Genomic DNA, 20334 nt, shown 5'->3' with positions numbered 1-20334 from the left:
TCTTTCACTAAATTTGAAACATGCACATTCCATGAAAGGTTTTCATTGAACCAAACACCTAGAAATTTGTGGTTGGACACTTGTGCGATGATATTGTTTTTGTATTTTATAACTACAGCACATTGTACAGTACAGTTGATGGGCCTAAATATTATGTATGTGGTTTTCGTGAGATTCAAGCTAAGTTTATTTGCCATCAACCAATTCTCTAACCTATTTAAATAATCATTGACCCTTATTGCTAATCTAGGCAAGGAACATTCTGTGAAAAAGGCATTTGTGTCATCAGCATACATTATTAGATCGGGTGAATCAGGAATATTAGTTATGTCATTAATATATATTATGAATAATAATGGTCCCAGAATTGATCCTTGGGGAACACCTTGTTTTATAATCATACTAGTGGAAGAGCAATGATGAACTTGCACATACTGTTGCCTGTTATATAAATAACTTCTTAATAAGTCCAGAGGTATACCACGCACTCCATAATCCGCCAGTTTGTGTAATAAAATGTCATGTTGAACGCAGTCGAAGGCCTTTCGAAAGTCAAGAAATAAACAAAGTGTGTATTTCCGACATTCAACATAATCAATTATTTTCTCTTTAATGTTTAACAATGCTTGTTCTGTAGACTTTTTCTTCCTGAATCCATATTGCGAGCTAGTGATAATATTGTATTTATGAAAAAAGCTTTCGAGCCTAATGTTTATTACTCCCTCAAACACTTTAGATAACACTGGCAATATAGAGATCGGCCGATAGTTTGATATTTCATTTCTGTTTCCGCCCTTATGTACGGGTAAACTCTGGCTGCAGATGGTAAACTCTGAGGGTAAACTCTGGCTGCAGATGGCGCATGAGAGTATTACTTGAAGAAGAATGGAGGAGGAGCCTCTGTCAAGACGCGGACGTAGCTGAGATTACGAAGGCGAAGAAGTTGATTGTTCAAAGCCAGAATAAAATTATAACACTTAATTTCCAAGTAATCAACGCCACAAATTGAAAAAAAAAAGGACATCCCCTATGCTACTTGATTTAGGTTACTGTTGGCTTCCGTCATATGTGAAATGCGCCAGGAGCGCTCTGCTTTTCACCCGACCTGCGGATCTTCATTTTCTTTTTTGGGTTTTGCCTCCCCTACTGCAATGGTGTCCTGCACCCGTGGGCTGCCTAAGGGCACTAGAGACCGAATACCTCCTGATCAGGGGTGCCACCCACCACGCCGACCTGCAGTTTAACCGGCAGGGCGAGCCGTCTTTTGCGGCTGCTAGAAAAGCCGAAAAGAAAACAATTCAGAAGTGGATATCGTGGTGGCTTTAGAACACTCAGAACAGAACAGAACACTCGGCGGTCACGACTGCTGAGTGCTTCGAAAAAAAAAAAAAAGAAACAAAGGCGGTCCAACATTATCTTACTTCTCAGGAGAACGTATGCGATGGAGCAATGCCATGGCTGATTTCTGACGCATGGCCCATCGGTAGCGTCGCCTACATACATCGCATAAAATTGATTGAATACTTCCCACGGAATATTTCGCGTCGAGAAAGCTTTGACTCTTGAATTTTGCGCAATTAAAGTCGAATTATTTTTCTCCTGTTCCATCATTTCTATTGTCTCTAGTTCTGACGACTGATCTCAGCTGTAGCGCACTATTAATAAACATTACATCTTCCTTCTAATCCTGGGCCACCGCGGTGGCACAGTGGTTATGGTACTCGGCTGCTGACCCAGAAGACGATGGTTCGATCCCGGCCGTAGCAGTCGCATTTCGATGGAGGCGGAATTCTGGAGGCCCGTGTACTGTGCGATGTCAGTGCACGTTAAAGGTGCAGTGAAGAGGAATCTCAACTTGTCTTTCTGCCGCGGGGACTTGATCTACACGTTCCGAGCATTCTTGGAAACTTCTACTTATTGCCCTCTGTGGGCCGATTTCCCTAATTAAGTCGAATTAACGTCCGGCTCCCGCTTTTCTTTTTTTTTTTTGAATTCTCCCCGTGCGGTGGGCGGAGTCGACCAACGCGTGGAGTGCCTTTCAGCCAGCTCTGTGGAGGCTTTGCTTTCGCTTTCTTTTGTTTTGTAGTTTTTCGTGAATAAATAGTTTCATTCGCAGATAACATAGTCGCAAAACAAGCCCGCAGAAATAAAAACACGCGCGGTCTATTTACTTTCGCATATTACTACGTATTACTCCGCCGATGGCAGAGCGGCAAGCCTCCAAGGAGCTGGCTGGAAGGCACTCCACGCGTTGGTCGACTCCGCCCACTGCACGAGGAGAATTAAAAAAGAAAAAGGTGGGAGCCGGACGTTAATCCGATTTAATTAGGGAAATCAGCCACACAGGGCAATAAGTCGAAGTTTCTAAGAATGCTCGGAAAGACGAGTTCAGATGCACCTGCACCTTTCAGATTCACTGCACCTTTAAGGAACCCCAGGTGGTTGAAATTTCCGGAACCCTCCACTACGGCGTCCCTCTTAGCCCGAATTGCTTTGGGACGTTAAAACCCATAAAACCAGACCTTCTAATCCTCTCTGAAATCTTCCAGGGTGGGAAATATTACGGTTTAAAGCTGTCTCCTTGTTTTCTGCCTTGTGATGCGCTTTTTACGAGACTATGAGATTTTTCTATCAAAGCCAGTCCCTCCGGAGAACTCGTACGGTATATCATCCTGAATCTCAGTTTTTCTTACCATATATTTCCCGGTTTCCGGTATGAAACGCAGCAGAAACAGCTACAAGTACTTTGCAACAGCCAACCTTGTAGGCGACAGAAAGCTACGCGTCATTTCCCGCCGAGAGAGAGAGAGAGAGAGAAAAGGACGGAAAGGCAGGGAGGTTAACCAGGCGATGCCCAGTTGGCTACCCTACACTTGGGGAGGGGAACAAAGGGGAAAAAAGGAAAAAGAGCGGCAAAGAAATGAGTCTGTCAAGTGTCCATCGACCACTATGTCACAGGGACAGAGGGCGCGCACAGAAACCTTAGATTATAGGCGGGAATGCAACCCTGAGTCCCTTAGGAAATTCAGGAGCGCTTTCACCGCTTTCCGTTGTCTGGAAGGTTGCGTCCAAGGCCCCAGAACGTTAGACTCTGTTAAAGGACGCGAGTCCAAGCGGAGCAGAGAAGCAACTAGGCAACCGCGCTCTCGCTCAAAACGAGGGCAGTCACAGAGGAGGTGGCTGATCGTCTCGTCACAACCACACTGGCCACACGCAGGAGAGTCAGCCATTGAGATGAGATGGGAATAGGCGTTTGTGAACGCCACTCCCAGCCACAGGCGGCACAACAGCGTAGTATCACTGCGGGGGAGGCCGAATGGTATATGATGTTGGAGCAAGAGGTTGAAGTGATGCGAGCGGGGTGTCCAACCTCCAGGGGCAGACCACGATGTTACAGTCAGGTTTCGGGCGAGCAGTTGAAGGTGCCTTGCTGCGTCAGCTCTTGTCAGTGGTATGCGGACAGTGTTGGTTGTCTCGTGAGCCGATCGAGCAGCATCGTCAGCTAAGGCGTTACCAACAATGCCGCTATGGCCTGGTACCCACTGGAAGATGATTTCATGGTCTTGTTCGATTGCCTGGTGATGCAGATATCGTATCTCCGCTATAAGTTGCTCATGGTCGCTATGTCTCAAGGCAGATTGAAGACATTGTAGGGCAGCTTTTGAATCACAGAAAACAGCCCATTTTTGAGGTGATTGTTGTGAGATATACTGTACCGCCTCAAGAAGTGCGGCCAACTCTGCTCCAGTAGAGATAGTCCGATGCGAAATTTGTTAGTGAATTTGAGTCTGTCGCGCAGGAACGACCACAGCGCAAGCAGAACTAGTAGAGGTTACTGATCCATCGGTATAGACGTGAGTACGGTCCCATTATTCGAAGTGGAGCATGGACAGTGTCAGTTGCTTAATGGCTGGCGTCGATAAATTTGACTTCTTCGCTATCCCCGGAATAGCAAGGCGCACACATGGGAGCCGCGTACACCACAGAGGAGAGGGAGGTAGTGCTGCCGGGGTGAACTGTTGTGGGATCGACGACTGTTGCGTCGTTATCACCTTCGCAAATGCAGAATGTGGTCTCTGCAGTGGCAAGGGCGCAAGGTGATGCTGTGGAATCCTTGAGATATGACGTATGTGCATTCGCAAGCAGTCTAGGACAATATAAGTAGAGATCGGGTGGTCTTTGGCGAGTGCAATGCTACCCAGTGTTGATGCGCTCCGAGGGAGACCTAGGCATGTGCGAAGGGCCTGACCCTGCACTGACTGGAGGGCACGCATGTTAGTTTTGCACGTGTTTGAGAGTACAGGTGTACTGTACCGCAAGCATCCCACAAATAGAGCTCTGTACAACTCCAGCATTGACTGGACCGACGAGCCCCATGATTTTCCTCCCAGAAATCGAAGTAAATGAGCGATAGATGTTAGCTTTTTTTCAGTACAGTGCAATGCGGGCTCCATGATAAATTGCGGTCGATCAGGATTCCTAGGAAACGATGAGATTTGCTGTAAGAAATGACTTGACCGTCGATGCGTACCGGATATGGAGTCATACATTTACGTGTAAATGCCACTAGCGCGCACTTTTCCGGTGAAACGCTGAGACCTTTCTTCTGGAGATAGGAAGAAGTGATAGGAAGTTCATTTGCAAAACTTAGCGGTTCTTTAATTGCTTTACTCGTGCCGAAGATGAATTTATTCTGCAAGCTTAGTTAGAAATGACTGGGACGTGTACCAATTCGTCATCCTTGCAGGCGAACCTCCTTTTAGAAAACGCTGGTCGTTGAGGGGTCAAGATCCTCTAGTTGCCCACAGAAGCAAAATTGCTCACATCCTCTACGGGGCAGTCGCGACGAATCAGGCAATGAACAATTTCGTCGAAAAATTTAATATTAGGGGAAAAAAATCTAAATTGAATATTATGGAATCATCTTCAACGTAATTGATTATTTACCGAGATCATCGTCTTTTTCTTATTTGCTTGTTTTCAAAGCGACGTTGACATCGCACATTCGCTGTCTCGCGCGCATTCGCTATCTCGTGCTGTTCGGAACATAGGTATTTGAGGCGTTGGTCGTTCTTCGGGTACTGAGGTCTCTCGTGTTCTGTCTTTCGTCTGCCTACAAATCCGCAAGCCTTCAATGGCCGAAATAATTCACGGTGCTGCTTAACTGTGAGTTACGTTTCTTCACGCTTTGGCTACGCTGTCAGTCCAATGTTCTCGCACCATAATGGACTAACACCACAAGCAAAGACACTTGCGCTTAATTACTGCCGCCGTCGAAGTTGAGCCAGCACTGCAGATTGGTTCGTTGCGTCTCCGTAGCATCCCCTACTACTCAGGCCGTTTAATTTCCATGGTGCGCAAGCATGCTTATTCGCAACACCCAGGAAGACCGGGACCTTGTTAATTCTGCCGGCAATGCTGTTCCCGTGCGTCGTAGTCAGGAAAAGTGTGCGCAGTCAAAATCCACGCTGGAAGCCGCCAACGGCTCATTGGAAGCTGGCAGTGAAGACTCTGTACGCCTTTCACCGCGGACACAAGACCTCAGTTCTGAAAGGTCGGCCGTTACACCTCCGTTGGAAGAAAGCCTGTGTGATGACTCAGAATCTAAGGGAGAACAGGAAACTGCATTTCAGAGAGTTGGGGTCTCGCATCCCATAAGCCCTTCCGTTGATGATTTCTCGACATCCGTTGGAGGCCTGAAAGGCATACAGTTGGAACCAAAAGAGCACAGCACGGCTTCTGATACGCAAAGCACTAATACCGCAAGTAGCAATCAACCGCGACGCAAAAGTTCATCATTGGACGATGAAATGATTGGTAAAGGTAGTAAAATAACGTTATCTACGCTAGAGGAGCCATCCTATCTGAAAGCGAGAGAGGCGGCAAACGTCCTGCCTTCTCGCCGAACAACCAAATCGCACCATGACAACCAGAGCTCAGATGCAGGTTATATCGAAAGTAGTGATGTTTCGACGTTACATAAGAGCAACGATTCATACAGCGGGTACGGAACTCCTCTGTCAACAGAGACAGCTGAACATACGGACCTCTGCAGACTCAAAAGGAGCAGCTACTTCCGGCCTTGGGAAAGCGTAAACGCAGCCGGTTTACGCAGAAGTGACGGCCGATTCGACTCAGTAGAACGCAATACAGACAAAGCCGTCAGTTGTGACGAGAAGCATGATCACCCACTGGAAAAAAGCCTTCAAGTTAAAGTGCCGCCCGCAGATGACGCTGCCCGAAACATGAGCTCTAATGATGATAGGAAGGACAACGAGGAATCACAGACGCAATATTTCACACCTCACGAAGACTCAGGCTCTAGTGACGTGTGCGTCACACCCAATCAAGGTGCGGTGACACCAGAAGTCATCGATTTTTTCAAAACGTCAAAAGTCCTGGGTTTGCACCAATCACCTCTTCAACACGAAAAAGGCACCAGTGGACGGACCGTTGATCAAGCGTTGGACCACAAGACGAACATCATAGCAAAGGCTACTGTCACTGAAGCCGAAAAGTCGGAAGAGCCTGTCCAAGGCGATGCTTCTCAACGCAAGTTAGTTAATTCGACATCCGTTGCCCCGCTACAGAACGGGCCCATATTAGGAACAATGGACGTCGAAAGCCACTGCGACTCGAAAGCTGTCCCCGAATCTCTAAAAGAAACCGCGAAGCCCGAGTGTTCATCGGACCACGTAATCAGCTCGGTCAAGAATGCGGCTACGGCTAAGGCTGACGACGCCAAGCATGAGCCCGAGGAAATGCCGCCTGCAGCTGTAATACGACCACCTGTGCAAGCTGAGCGGATAATCGTAATGCGTTACAAGGTGGTCGGACTCCTAACCGTCTCGCTTGTCTTTCTGGGGGTGATTGTGATTTTCGCCGTCGCCTATGACTACTTCTTTCCCCGGCCAAGCCATGAGGAAACCAGCGATACCCCTGAGATAGCACTGAAAGCGGGAAGCGTGAATCAAAGTGCTGCTACGGGTAGTGCTGATGGTGTGTCCGTCTTCCAGTCAGATGAAGAAGCCCAGCCAGACGTCGCTGTTCTCGACGTCAACGACGAGGTCTGACTGACGATGTGTGTTGCATGCCTTCCGCACGTGTTTCATGCCTTCCGCATGCCTTCCGCACTGCGGCTACGCCGTCCTGTACTTTGAAATTGCGTTTATTACTTCCATAGATTAGCTTACGTTAGTTTGTTATAAGTTACCTCGCATTATCATGTTTTTTGTGATATTGTTCAATATCTGGTTAATATATGCGACTTCTTTCATGATTTCGTATTTATGCCCAGTGGCATATTCAACCTCAAATAATTTTCGAGATAAGGCGCGAAAAGCAACCACATCAATCTCGAACAATGTAGAAGCAGTTGCCAGTAGCTGAGATCAGTAAAGATAAATCTGGTCGCATTTTGCTTCACAAAGCGATAAAGCCGCGGCGTGCCGGCAGCTTTGGGCATAAATAGGCATGGCAACCCTTCGCGGTATTACCCTGCATGCTCTTTAAGAAACACGGGCTTGATGCTTTGAAGCAAAAAGAAGGCTAGGCAAAAATACTCTGAGAATGCGAACAAAGCGTCCGTTGACGCGCATAATACGAGTTTTATACGAACTGAGGTGATTTTTTTTAAAAATATATTTATCGTTCAAGAGCAGTAACGTCAAAAAACAGTTGTCTACTTTCTTCCGTATCCCTGTTACCGTTGCTTTCATTTCCTGAAAACCAACCATTAGAGGTAGTTTTTTAGTGGTTGTTTATTAGTAAAGGAAATGACGCAGTAACTGTCCCACTTCTCAGTGGACACCTCAACCTCGCCGTGAGGGAACGGAAGAAGGTAGCAGTGAAAGCAGGAGTGAAAAAAAGATGCCCAGGCTTAGCTTGGTTAAGCCAAGAATGCGTTGCATATTGCGCGGTCTTTTTGCGCGAGGTATTGCTTGGCGGCACTCGATTTTCTCGGCAGCTTTTCCTCCGTGACGTATGGATGGATGGATGGATGGATAGGAGCGCCCCCTTTGAAACGGGGCGGTGGCAACCGCCACCATGCTCAGCCGTCTTTTTTTTTTGTTTTTTTATATTTTTTTCCCACGTGGTTTGTTGACGTGACGTCACCAAACAACGTTACGTCACGTCACGTGGTTTGGTGGCTGCCCGGCCGCGCCGGGCTGAACTGAGTGCTTGCAATATGCTACGCATAAAAAATTGGCTGTTGCCTAGCTAAGCTCAAGCCTGCATATCTCGAAGCGAAAAACTGCGGCGATGCTCGTGGTTTAGCTTATGGTTATACTTACGGTTACACTGGTGTAGTAGATGTGATGAAATGGAAGGCAACATGAGCCTTTCAAAGACGTGGGGCCTATTGCGACATCTCCTGGACCCTGCTAGCTCAAAAACACAATCGTGAACTAGACTGGCGAAGGCCAGGCACGCGTTCGAGGGGACGGACGCGGAGCTCGCGGCAAAATTAGTGAACACCTACATCGGCGACACAAAATCCCTCCCCCTCCCGCAGTACAAGGGACCTCCTAACGAGACTCTCGATGCGCCCATGACGGAGGCGGAGGTCAGGGCCGAAATAATGACTTTAAAGACGCGACCGGCCCCCGACCCAGACGGGGTTACGAACAAATTATTATGGAATCTGGACGACATGTCCATAACGGCTCTCACGAAATACATGCAGGAGGTGTGGAGTGGCGGCCGTCTCCCTCAGCAATGGAAAACTGCAAACGTGGTGCTAATCCCTAAACCCAGTAAACCGCCCGGATTAAAACTCACACCAATTTCCCTAACTTCGTGCGTAGGAAAGTTTATGGAACGCGTCATCCAGGCTATAGACTGACGCGCTTCATGGAGCAGAACGACCTGTGGCCGCACGAGATGGTCGGATTCCGGCCGGGCTTGTGTACGCAGGACGTGATGCTTCGCTTGCAACATTACATTATAAATTCGAGATCCAAATACGCGAAGGTAATTTTGGGTTTAGATTTAACCAAAGCCTTCGACAATGTTAAGCATGCGGCGATCCTTGCGGGGCTTCAGGAAATAGTTGTCGGCGAAAGGACGTATAATTACATCGAGGATTTCCTGTCACACAGGGCGCTAAAACTAAAATTTCGGGACTTAGAATCCCCCACGGTCTACCTGGGAAGTAAGGGACGCCGCAGGGCTCGGTGCTCTCCTCCTTCCTTTTTAACGTGGCGATGAGGGGCCTTCTGACCACACTCAGGAATATAGAAGGCCTAAAATTTAGTTTGTACGCAGATGACATCAACATCTGGTTGAACAGTGGTAGTGACGGTAGCATAGAAGAGCAGCGGCAGGCGGCGGCAGACACTGTAGTGTCCTACGCGGCCGAAAGGGGCCTTGTGTGCTCGCCACAGAAATCCGAACTTTTCGTTTACAATCCGAAAGCGCTCCGGTGCAAGCGCGACTGGAATTTTGAAATTAAGGTAGAGGGCAAAGCCGTACCGAAAGTTAATCACATCAGGATCCTCGGACTTTTTATCCAAGAGGACGGTTATAATGAAGGAACTATCAAAAAGCTCAGCAACTACGCTGCGCAAGTAACAGGGATCTTCAGGAGGGTCGCGCTGAAGGGCAGGGGCCTCAAAGAACGTAGCCTCTTGAAACTGACGCAGGCGTACATTATTAGCCGAATATGCTACGCCACGCCGTTCCTCGATATTAGGGTAAACGAGAAATATAAGATCGACGCAATTATTAGGCGTTGCGTCGAGAGGGCGCTGGGCCTACCTATCTCCACCTCTACAGACGGCCTGTTGGAAATGGGGGTGCATAACACTTGGATCGAACTCGCCGATGCGTTGCGAATCACCCAGCTCGAAAGACTGAGTACAACGAATACGGGCCGGACCATCTTAGAGTGGGTCGGCCGAAAAGTAGATAGGGGCATTTGAAACAAGGTCGCCCTACTGCCACAATGTCGCGAGAATATCATCGTTCCCCCTCCCTCGCAAGCACCCAGAATATCACAGGGAAAGATGGGAGAATGAGGACGGAGGCGCTGGTTAAAAGGGCCGGGAATTTCAGGGCAGATGAGGTTGCCTACGTGGACGCAGCGAGTGGCAGGTCGAGGGCGGCGGTCGCCTCGGTCGACGGCCGAGGTGCACCAGTCGCCGCCGCCTCCATTAGGAGTAGAAACATTACGGCCGAGGAGGTCGCAATAGCGCTTGCTTGCGCTGGAACCAAGGCTAGTTTGATTCTTAGCGACAGCAAAGCAGCAATCTGGAACATCGGAAAAGGCAGGGTCTCGCCACAAACGGCTCGAATTCTGTCCGCAGCTAAAATTGATCGCAAGATCACCTTAATTTTGGGTCCCAGCACACACATCTGTCCCCGGTAACGAGGCGGCCCACGTGTTAGCCCGAGATCTCTACTTCCGGGTGACTGTAGAGCCACCCGACTACCAGGGGATGGACGAACGTTTGAAAACGTACGCGGAAATCGCTGTGCACTATAGGTTAGGCAGGCGTCTAATGCCACCACCAGATCCAAGCTTAAACAATACAGAGGCCATCGCCTTGCGACGATAACAGGCCGAAAATTTCGCAAATCCCGTCTGGTTATTTCAAACCCAGTTAGAAGATAAAAAAAAGATGATAAATGTAAGACCTGCGGAGCGAGGGGGACCCTCGATCCCATAATTTGGCAAGACCCTGGATCCTCGGGTGCTGAGGACAATTATTAAGAGTAGAGCAGCCTGGGAGGCCCTTCTGCGAAGCGAGGTCCCCGCCGACCAGAAACGAGCTGTCCGCCTGGCGTCTGAAGCCGCAAAGAGCCAATGTATGTTCGCCAGTCTTTAGTCGCGGAGGTCCCGGCCCCAGTCCCCTAGGCCTGCGTGCCAGGGACGGGGAGTAGGAGGCCTCCTACACCGGTGGAAATAAAAGTTGTTATCATCATCATCGCTCGCCACCGCGCCGCAGCTATTCTCGCGGCTGCCTCCTTCGCCTTAAGTATAGTATATTCTAGGCACTATACCTTGAATAACACCTGCGCCAGCACTCGCCAAATCACGTGGCTGTAACGTCAGATCATGTACCTCGCTCGAGGCTGCCTCCCGCGCCTTGCCTTGCCACCGCTCGCCGAATCACATGATAAGGGTAGAGAGGGACAAAATAAAAGTCTGTCTGGCAAAGCGTCGCTAGACATGGCTGAACAGCGTGCCGGGCCCTCGCGGCAAACGATTTCCAATCGAAGGCAAGCAAAGTCGGATCATCGGCTGATATAGCTCGCAGACAAGCTGCGTCACAGCGGAAAAGCAGGCGCAGCCGAGCTTTGCGAGCAAACTTTTTAACATCCCTCTCATCTGCCTAGCCCGACAACTGGCAGCCATTCCTCCCCTGAAACATACCCTCTATCATGGCGACATCAAGCTACGGACTATACCCATGGCATTGATGGCGCCATAGAGGACACCCTCCAAGCAAGCGCCAATATGACCCAAAATTAGAGTTAGCGTACGAATTTCTTGTTCCCTAGAGAAGTCCGAAGTGCGTCCACCAAAACATCGCAGTGAACAGCCTTACGTTCAAAGCACAAGACATTACTCGTGCGGAAGAGGTAGCAATCGCGCTTGCCGCCGCAGATCAGGACTCGCGGGTCATCAGTACCGACTCGCGAGGGGCCTGCAGGAACATCGAAAGGGGCTTTATTCCCCATTTGGCATACCAAATACTTCAGAATAGCAATTACCTCGGGGCTCCCGCGCCCCGCACAATAGTATGGACTCACGCGCACACGGGTCTCGAGGGCAACGAAGCGGCCGACGCCGCTGCCCGCGCGCTCACTCTCCGGGCATCGCCCTCGACTCCCCCCGATGCGGACTCCGACCCCAATCCGGCTTTTACCTTCAAGGAAATCATCACATATTACCAATTCGGCCATGCAATCTTTCCTAAGCCCTGCAAGGGCCTCACGAAGGCGGAGGAACGCTTACTCCTTCGCCTTTATACTAAAACACTGCTGTGCCCGGCAGTCATCAAACATTTCGACCCTGCGTGCACAGGGGAGTGCCCGCGCTGTAGGGAAAAGTCTTCGGACCTTTACCACATGGTGTGGGCATGCCAATCCACCCCGCACCTTCCCCCTATCCTCAACCTTCCCCTGGAGGACTGCGAGGCGGCCCTGCTCGGCTGCTCTGACCTGGCGAGCCAAAAGGCCCTGGTCGGGCGCGCCCAAGCAGCAGCTACAGCCAATGGGCTCCTGTCATGAGCAGCCCACCTAGTTTGTAAGGGACGGCCACGCTCCACTCGCTCCCTGTACATATTTTAAATATAAAGTTTTTTCAGTCAGTCAGTCAGTGCTCTGCATCCGTCCCAAGAGCCACACCTCTCTCCGCTCATGCATCGTGATCAAAATGGATGCCAGACCGGTACTAGAAATCGAAACCTTCTGGATAGTGAGTATGTACCAGAGCGACGGGAAGAGCACCACTACCCTCCGGAGACTTACGCAGGTAGTAGGGGCGATCTCGCGACTAATCTCGCATCACGGCAGCGGCTGCCGTGGTGAATCCCCCCCCCCCCCCCCCCCACTAATATACACACACTCCCGCCAGACACCCCCTCGAAGCTGCAGAGGAAGGCGCTGTTGCCCTCGCCATCGTCAACACAAAAGCCCGGTATGTTTTATCTGATTCCAAAACTGCAATCCTAAATTTCGCACGAGGCCGAGTCCACCTCCCTGCTGGACTCACCCGTTTACCCGGAACAGTGGCTCAGTGGTTAGGGAGCATAGCTACCGAGCCGGAGTTCCCGGGTTCGAACACGGCCGCGGCGGCCGCGTTTCGATGGAGGTGAAACGCAAAGGCGCTCTTGTGCTGTGCAATGTAAGGGCACGTTAAAGTGGATGGCTCCGGAATAATTTCCACTGGGGCTCAGGCGGTCGAAATTATTCCGGAGCCATCCACTACGCCACCTTTTATTGCGAAAGCAATACTACTTGCACTTTCACGCCTTTGCCGTGTCGCGGCGGTGACCACCATCGTGCCTCGGCGGTGACCACCAAAGCAATACTACTTGCACTTTCACGCCTTTGCGAAGCCGCGGTGGTGACTGGTGACCACCATCGTGCCACGGCGGTGACCACCATTGACCTTGATTGCATTAGATTGGATTTGATTGGATTACATTAAATTAGAGTAGATTACATTGGTTTGGATTTGATTGGATAGGAGTGGATTGGATTGGTTTGGATTGTATAACCGATGCATCACCACAAGTCTAACCACAAGCACCACCACCAGCTACACTACCAGCTGTACCATCGCAATTACCGGGCTTAACCAAGCTAAGCCCCACCGAATTTTTTTCTGTCGTTCTTCTTTCCCTCGGACAATGACTGCGCCGTTTCCTTTCCTCAAAAATCAATTCTTACTTGTCCGTTGCACCCACGCCCCGTCATGTGGAGCTCATTTGTGCCTGCATACTCCGGAAATTCTGAAAACGAGGCCGCCAACCACTTAGCCCGAGGTTCTCTAAACGGGGCTCTGGCGGTCTCCTACTCGGGTTTCCAGAAGGAGCGCGCGCACACTTTCAGCGAGCAGACGCAGGTCTCCAGGGCCAAGCGCCAACTACGCCCCCCCCCCCCCCCCCCCTTTTCGCACAAGTTCCTTAAGGCCGATTCACACGACGGTCCGTTCGCCCGCGGCTCGCGCATCACGTGTTCATGCGTCACCACACTGACAGGCGCGCTGTCGGCCCGCGGTTTGGTCAAGGAAGGAAGACGGCTCAGGCCATTGAGGAATTGGACAAAGGGCCGCACCCGCTCCGCAGGACTTCCTCTGCAGTTCAATAAAGATTTTATTTCATTCAATCGCACAGTCAAGGGTCGGGGGGAAAAACCAGTTCGAGCAGCATTGCCAAACACTGAAAAAATAATCTGGCAACTGTGGTACATCCAGCGTGTCACCTGCGCTTTTGGTCCGTCGCATCCGCTTGACGTCATCGGATAGCAGGCCAGTTTTTAGTGACGCATGAACACGTGATGCGTGGGCCGCGGGCTAACGGACTGTCATGTGAATCAGACTTTTGCAATCGACATGCAACCCTGTGGGGCAAATTATAAACACACACGCTTCCCTCTCCTCATACTCTCACATCCTTCTCCTCACTTCAGCCTGTACTCCGTCGTGAACCTCTCGCTTCTGCTCTCCATCTCCTTTCTCATTGCCCGACGGATTCTCCCCCGCGGGGCATAGAGCACCTCGAGACCTCGGAGGATGGGAGATCCTGCTGCGCTCTGAGGTCGCGGTTGTGCAGACCATCGCTACCATCAGGCTGCCAGCATTGTGGACCGAAGGATCATAAACACTTGACTGCAGTGTGGCCGTATGGGGCCCTGGGAACCTGCGTGCTCCAAACTCCTCGGTTCTTCATATAAAGTTATGATGATGATGCGCCTGGCACACAAAAGAAATGCCTGGTCGGAGGTAAACATCACCTTGAAAAACAAAAGATTGGTTTTGAGGAAAAGAATCATCATCATCACCAGACTGACTCCGCCCACTCCAGGACAAAGACCTCTCCCATATCTCTCCAGTTAACCCTTTCCTGAGCCAGTTGCGGCCACCCTATCCTCGCAAACTTCTTAATCTGATCCGCCCGCCTAACTTTCTGCTGCCCCCTGCTACGCTTCCCTCCCCTTGGAATCCAGTCTTCTGGTACCATTGCTTATCTTGCCTTCGCATTACATGCCCTGACCAAGCGCATTTCTTCGTCTTGATTTCAACTAGGATGTCATTAACCCATGTTTCAGAAAAAGGAACTGACCAGTTTGCGGCACAGCCAGCTGAAATTTTGCTTGGGGCTGTAGATTTTAATGCGACAGCATTACAGCGGGCGTTCTGCAAACACCTTGGTGTCGCAATTGGTCTACAAGGTCGTGACATCATTCTACTACCACTACATAGTGTCTCCGAAGAAAGAGAAGCAATTGCGCTGAAACGAAAAAGGGTCAAGCTGGCACTTGAACCACTGCCCCTTAGGTCATGGGCCGGGGCACACCCCTCGATGATGGAAGAGCTTTGGTTCAGAGCAATAAAAGGAGGCCTAATGAGAGCACCTCTCACCGCAGAGTAGGCTACACAGCAGGCAACAGCATCTAGTTAAGTTAACCAATTAGCGACACCAAAAAATTGGAGAGGACATTTAAGCTCCGCCTTAAGGGCGTGACGCAACACCGTAATGGGTTAATTCCCGTATATATGCAGAAGGTCATTGTCTATTTTACATCTATAGATCCCTGGGAGTCCTCACACCCCTCCTGATGCAATGGTGCACCGGTTAAGCGATGCGCCACTGCCCTGCTATGGCAGGTGCTGCCACTGGCGGGACTTGTGAGGCCCGGGTTGCTCTTCCTGATCGACCGATCATTAATTTAATTGCCACCTGCCACGATGGGCAGTTTGCACACTATCTGCTCGGCAGGTTACGATAATGCCGCAGGGTCACATGACCTAGGTGACCCAATTGCCTTCTAGGTAGCTCTCTGAGCACTACCTGTCAGAGTCATGCTCGTGATTTTTCGCTCACAATGCCAACGCCGGATTTTCCATACCCAACAACTCTTGACGAAAGAATTTTAAAGTGGGAAACCGTTTATGAACCCATTTTTTCATATAATGTAAGATTTCACTATAACAATCATTACATCTGCAGATCAATGACGGCAGTCTTGTATCTTTTGTTCTATATGAACGTTTTTACTATCATCACAAGTGTCCCCTCATTGGTTTTCTATGGCAGTCTTAACTGTTCGATGCGATCGACGGAAACACTTAAAGAGAAAGATTTTGCTATATATCAGAAGAATGAACAGCGTCTTACAATTTTTCACTTTTCAAAACTTTTGCCTGAGAATGTAAGACACGTGTGTAATGGGGCCTTAAATGGTATCACGGTAGTAATGACACTAATTAACAAAGTCTATGCATACGGAGAATTGAAAGCTGCTTGATGTGTCGTAGTGGGCCCGGCATGTTGTGGCAGTTGGAACAAAGAGAGCGGTGGAGTACACAGCAGTACCAAGAGATGGTGCTTTAGTAACAAAGAATTATGAAGCCAGGCGCCCGGCTTCCCCAGGTGTGCGTGCTTAGAGGATGCTCCGCAAACCCTGCTGCAACCTCTTGGGGGCAAACCCAGTTTCGAACACCTTAACCTGCAAAAGGGGTTCGCATTACCATGTTTACATGCGGTTCTCACTGAGAGTTCAAGCTCGTATGATCTAAACAGTGCCTCAACAGACATACAGGTTTAACTGTCACTACTGTAAGCAATACTTCAACATTTCGAAAATAAAATTTCGAAGTATCGCTGCGGTCTTGGGCACGTCCAGATTTTTCGGGAGGTCTGACTTTTAGAGAAAAAAACAAGCATAGCCAGGAAGATTTGCAGACTGTGATTAATTCTTCCGCAGATGAAGACTCTCTGTAGTCGGATACAACTTAAGAACGAAGAGGTTTTTCCCGTCAAACGACCATCCTCCAGCCAATGGCGTTGGCCGATTCTCATGACCCTGCTCGGGTGACATTGCAGGGAGCGGTGCCACAATGGAGGGAGGGGACTATCCCAGACTATGGAGGGAGGGGACTATCTCCTTCCATCTACCACTCCCTGCATTGTCACACTAGCAGGGTCACGAGAATCGGCTCACGCCATTGGCTGGAGGGTCCTTTGACGGGGAAAAGTCGCTTCGTTCTTAAATTGTATCCGACTATAGGCTAAGTTAGCACAATAAAATCAGGTCTGATGATTTTCAATGGTTCCACTAATCAGGTGTTCACAATACAAAGCCGTCAGATACCCAGAGAGGCAGAATAGAAATATCTAGGGGGATGGGTGAACGGACAGAAATAGATGGAAAAGCACTAACAGACTGTTAGGGCGAAGCGGCAAAGAGTTGCCACGGTAATGAAGCATAGGGCATTACTGGTGAAGACTTCTCCTTTAAGTCACATTTTCAAATTCCTTTTTTCCTCGCACAGTCGCAGACAGGAACAACCTTCCAAACAACGTTGCTATCATTACGTGCTCATCAGAGTTTGTTGAAAATGGAAAAAAAATTCCTGTTATTATAACTGTTCTTTTTTTTTTTTTATCTTGCCACCCCTTATGTAACACCCCTCATTGGGGCCTTTAAGGTAATAAAATGAAATGAAATGAATGGTGGTACAACGGGTATGAAGTCCCGTGAGCTATTTGAAAAGGAATAACGGTGCCAGAGCTTACGTTTGGGAATGAGGTTCTGTGCCTCAGGGCACAAGTTCAGTTGGGACTTCAGAGCGTTGACTCTCACTGGTGGAACAGAACTAGGAAACCAACCAGCAAGTATGCAGGAAACAAGGACTGAGAAATAAAAGCTTTAAACGACGTAAAAAACACAGAAGGTAAGAACTGGATTAATTCAATGGAAAAGAAGCAGACTGCGGAACTGTACAGGAATTGTTCTATGATGACTCAAGATTGGTTTGGTTTGGTTTATTGGGTTTTAACGTCCCGAAGCAACTCGGGCTATGAGGGACGCCGTAGTGAAGGGCTCCAGAAATTTTGACCACCTGGGGTTCTTGAACGTGCACTGACATCGCACAGTACACGGACCTCTAGAATTTCGCCTTCATCGAAATTCGGCCGCCACGGTCGGGATGATGACTCAAGAGGCAGCACCTTACTACTCAAGCAATATCAAGACCTCTTAGAGCGCGGAGCTACAAAAAGAAATTTAACGAAGAAGATGACAAATGTGCAGTATGTGGTAAATCTACAGAAAAAACTGAATATCTTCAACTAGAATGTGGCAGTATCCATCTGGATGTCAATACAGGCTCAGTTACTCTCCCTGAGGCCCTAGGAGTTAGGAGATAACAACGGTAAAGTGAAGAAATCTATGGTAGAAAATTAGCAAAAAGCAACTGGAAGATAGGCGGCTCAAAAGTAGAGCAGTGACATAAGGTTACAAATTCAAGATTAAAAATTATATTTAAGCGTATATGGCGAATTTATAAATAATACCATTAAGTTGGACGGGCTGCTTAAATAAATATATGTGTAAGGAAAAAAAAAAAAGCCGAGCATGGTGTCACCTGCCACCACACCGTTTCAAAGGGGGCGCTCCTATCATCCATCCATGCATCCATCGATGTGAAACAGAAGACTTGGAATGAGTGTGCTGGTATGGGGTAGTGTGCTAGTGTGCAACATATACTAGCTAGTGTGCTGACTGAGAGCACTGAGGTGGCACCAGAACCAATGGCTGTCAGTGGCTGCTGCATAGAGCACTGCCAACTGGGAGTGTGCTAGGAAGGGTATGACCTCAAGCATCTATCTATCTATCTAGCCATTGCTAGACAGCTATCTAGATAGTTAGCTAGAGACCCACTTGGCATGGAACAGGGGAGCACTGAAAGGATGCTGATAACGCAGTTATACCAACACATGTCTACTAGTGTAACTCCTAAAAGAAGGCATGAGTGCTTTCTTTTGCATCAGTGAAGAGTTTCAAATGTACTTAAAGGTACAGTGAGGAGGAATCTGAACGCGTCTTTTTGCTGTGGGAACTCAATCTGAACGTTCCGAGCATACTTAGAAACTTCGATTTATTGCCCTGTGTGGCCGATTTCCCTAATTAAATCGAATTAACATCCGGCTCCCGCCTTTTTTTTAATTCTCCCCTGTACGGTGGGCGGAGTCGACCAATGCGTGGAGTGCCTTTCACCCAGTCCCGTGGCGGCTTGCCGCTCTGCCGTCTGCGGAGTAATACGTAGTAGTCCGTAGAAGCAAATAGTCCGCGCGTATTTTTATTTCTGCGGGCTTATTTTGCGGCTTATTATCTGCGAATGAAACTATATATTCACGGAAACCTAAAAAACAAAATAAAGCGCAAGCAAAGCCTCCACGGAGCTGGCTGAAAGGCACTCCACGCGTTGGTCGACTCCGCCCACCGTACGGGGAGAATTCGAAAAAAAAAGGCGGGAACCGGACGTTAATCCAATTTAATTAGGGAAATCGGCCACACAGGGCCACAAATCGAAGTTTCTAAGAATGCTCGGAACGTGTAGATCGAGTTCCCGCGGCAAAAAGACAATTTGAGATTCCTCTTCAGTGCACCTTTAAGTATACAGGACAGATATTCACTGCAGTCAGGTAGACAACACGTTCAGGTTCAATCACTTTATTGATAGTATGTTTTGGCAGTGGTGCCTTTTAAGACCAGAATAAAAAAAACAAAAATATTGGATTGACAACATGACTTTTGCATGGCTGTAATGTGCACCTGTTACATGAGCACATTTCATGCCTGACTGACCACATATGCATGCTCCACTGTTTAGCCTGTGTAGAGGTAATCAACAGAGCTTGAGTGAAAGGAAGATCTCACATGACGAGCAGTTCAGTTGCAACCAATTGCCGCAGCATCATTTTCCTGTCAAACACGAGTGCCATGTTGGAAATTCTCCTAGCTGTCTCAGAACCTTGTTTTGTTTTTAACTGTGAGTGAGAACGTATGTTTGGCTGACTGATTCGGTACAGGCAGCACATTTTGCTGGCAGATTTGAGAGAGAGAGAGAGAGAGAGAAACACCTTATCAGCAACTTCGGCTTAGTCCGGAAGCAAGTCAGAATTAGCAGTGACCAGCCAAAAAGAAAGTTGCTTTGATACAATAAACATAATTGTTCTTTAGATAAAATACGTGATGACGGTTACTAGCAATTTCTCAGGGTTTCCACTTTACACCAGTAAGGTCACGGGCGACCACCATATAGCTGTGCAATTATGAAAATAAATATTCAGCTGACTGTATGAATAGCCCTTTCTTCAGCTGTAATAATGCCATTCCTATTCTTCCTCAAAAAAAAAAAAGTGCTGATAACAATCCCTGCAAAATTTCTATGACTGCAACACACGGGCACTGACTTAAAGGGACACTGAGGAGAGCACTATTAATATATTTTTTATAGCAAAATCCGATAGTTCGGCATGTCATGGCTTTGTTGCCACTTGGCCGGCAGCGAAAGATGCATTTATTTCTACGAAATTTGGATTCGAAGTTGAAAAGGTTTTTCCCGCCGCTGTGATTCAAACTTTGGATTCGGCTATGACGACAGAGGACTAAGTGACGTGAAACATGACGTGACATGACGTGATGCAGACTCCGTGATTTCTGGCTGCCAGCAGTGCGGCCAGCCGAAAAAGAAAGCTACCGCCGGCCGCACGTTGAAGGCATCTATCGGCTATTGCGGCCGTCGCTACAGTCGCTTCGCTTACGTTTGCACCGGCGTTTTGCGAGCGTTACGATGGATCTCGTTCTCGAAGT

General features: G+C 48.7%; 1 protein-coding gene across 1 annotated transcript in view; it reads right to left on the bottom strand.

The window, feature by feature from the left end:
* LOC149371087 (KICSTOR complex protein ITFG2-like) overlaps window positions 1-20334 on the bottom strand; it is a 90346-nt gene that overhangs the window by 24987 nt on the left and 45025 nt on the right. The window lies entirely within an intron of this gene.

Source organism: Amblyomma mixtum, chromosome 1, assembly GCF_055824585.1.
Source record: "Amblyomma mixtum isolate Tamu chromosome 1, ASM5582458v1, whole genome shotgun sequence".
Lineage (NCBI taxonomy): Eukaryota > Metazoa > Arthropoda > Arachnida > Ixodida > Ixodidae > Amblyomma > Amblyomma mixtum.
The sequence above is the reverse complement of the archived record's forward strand: the minus strand, read 5'-3'. Positions and strand labels throughout refer to the sequence as shown.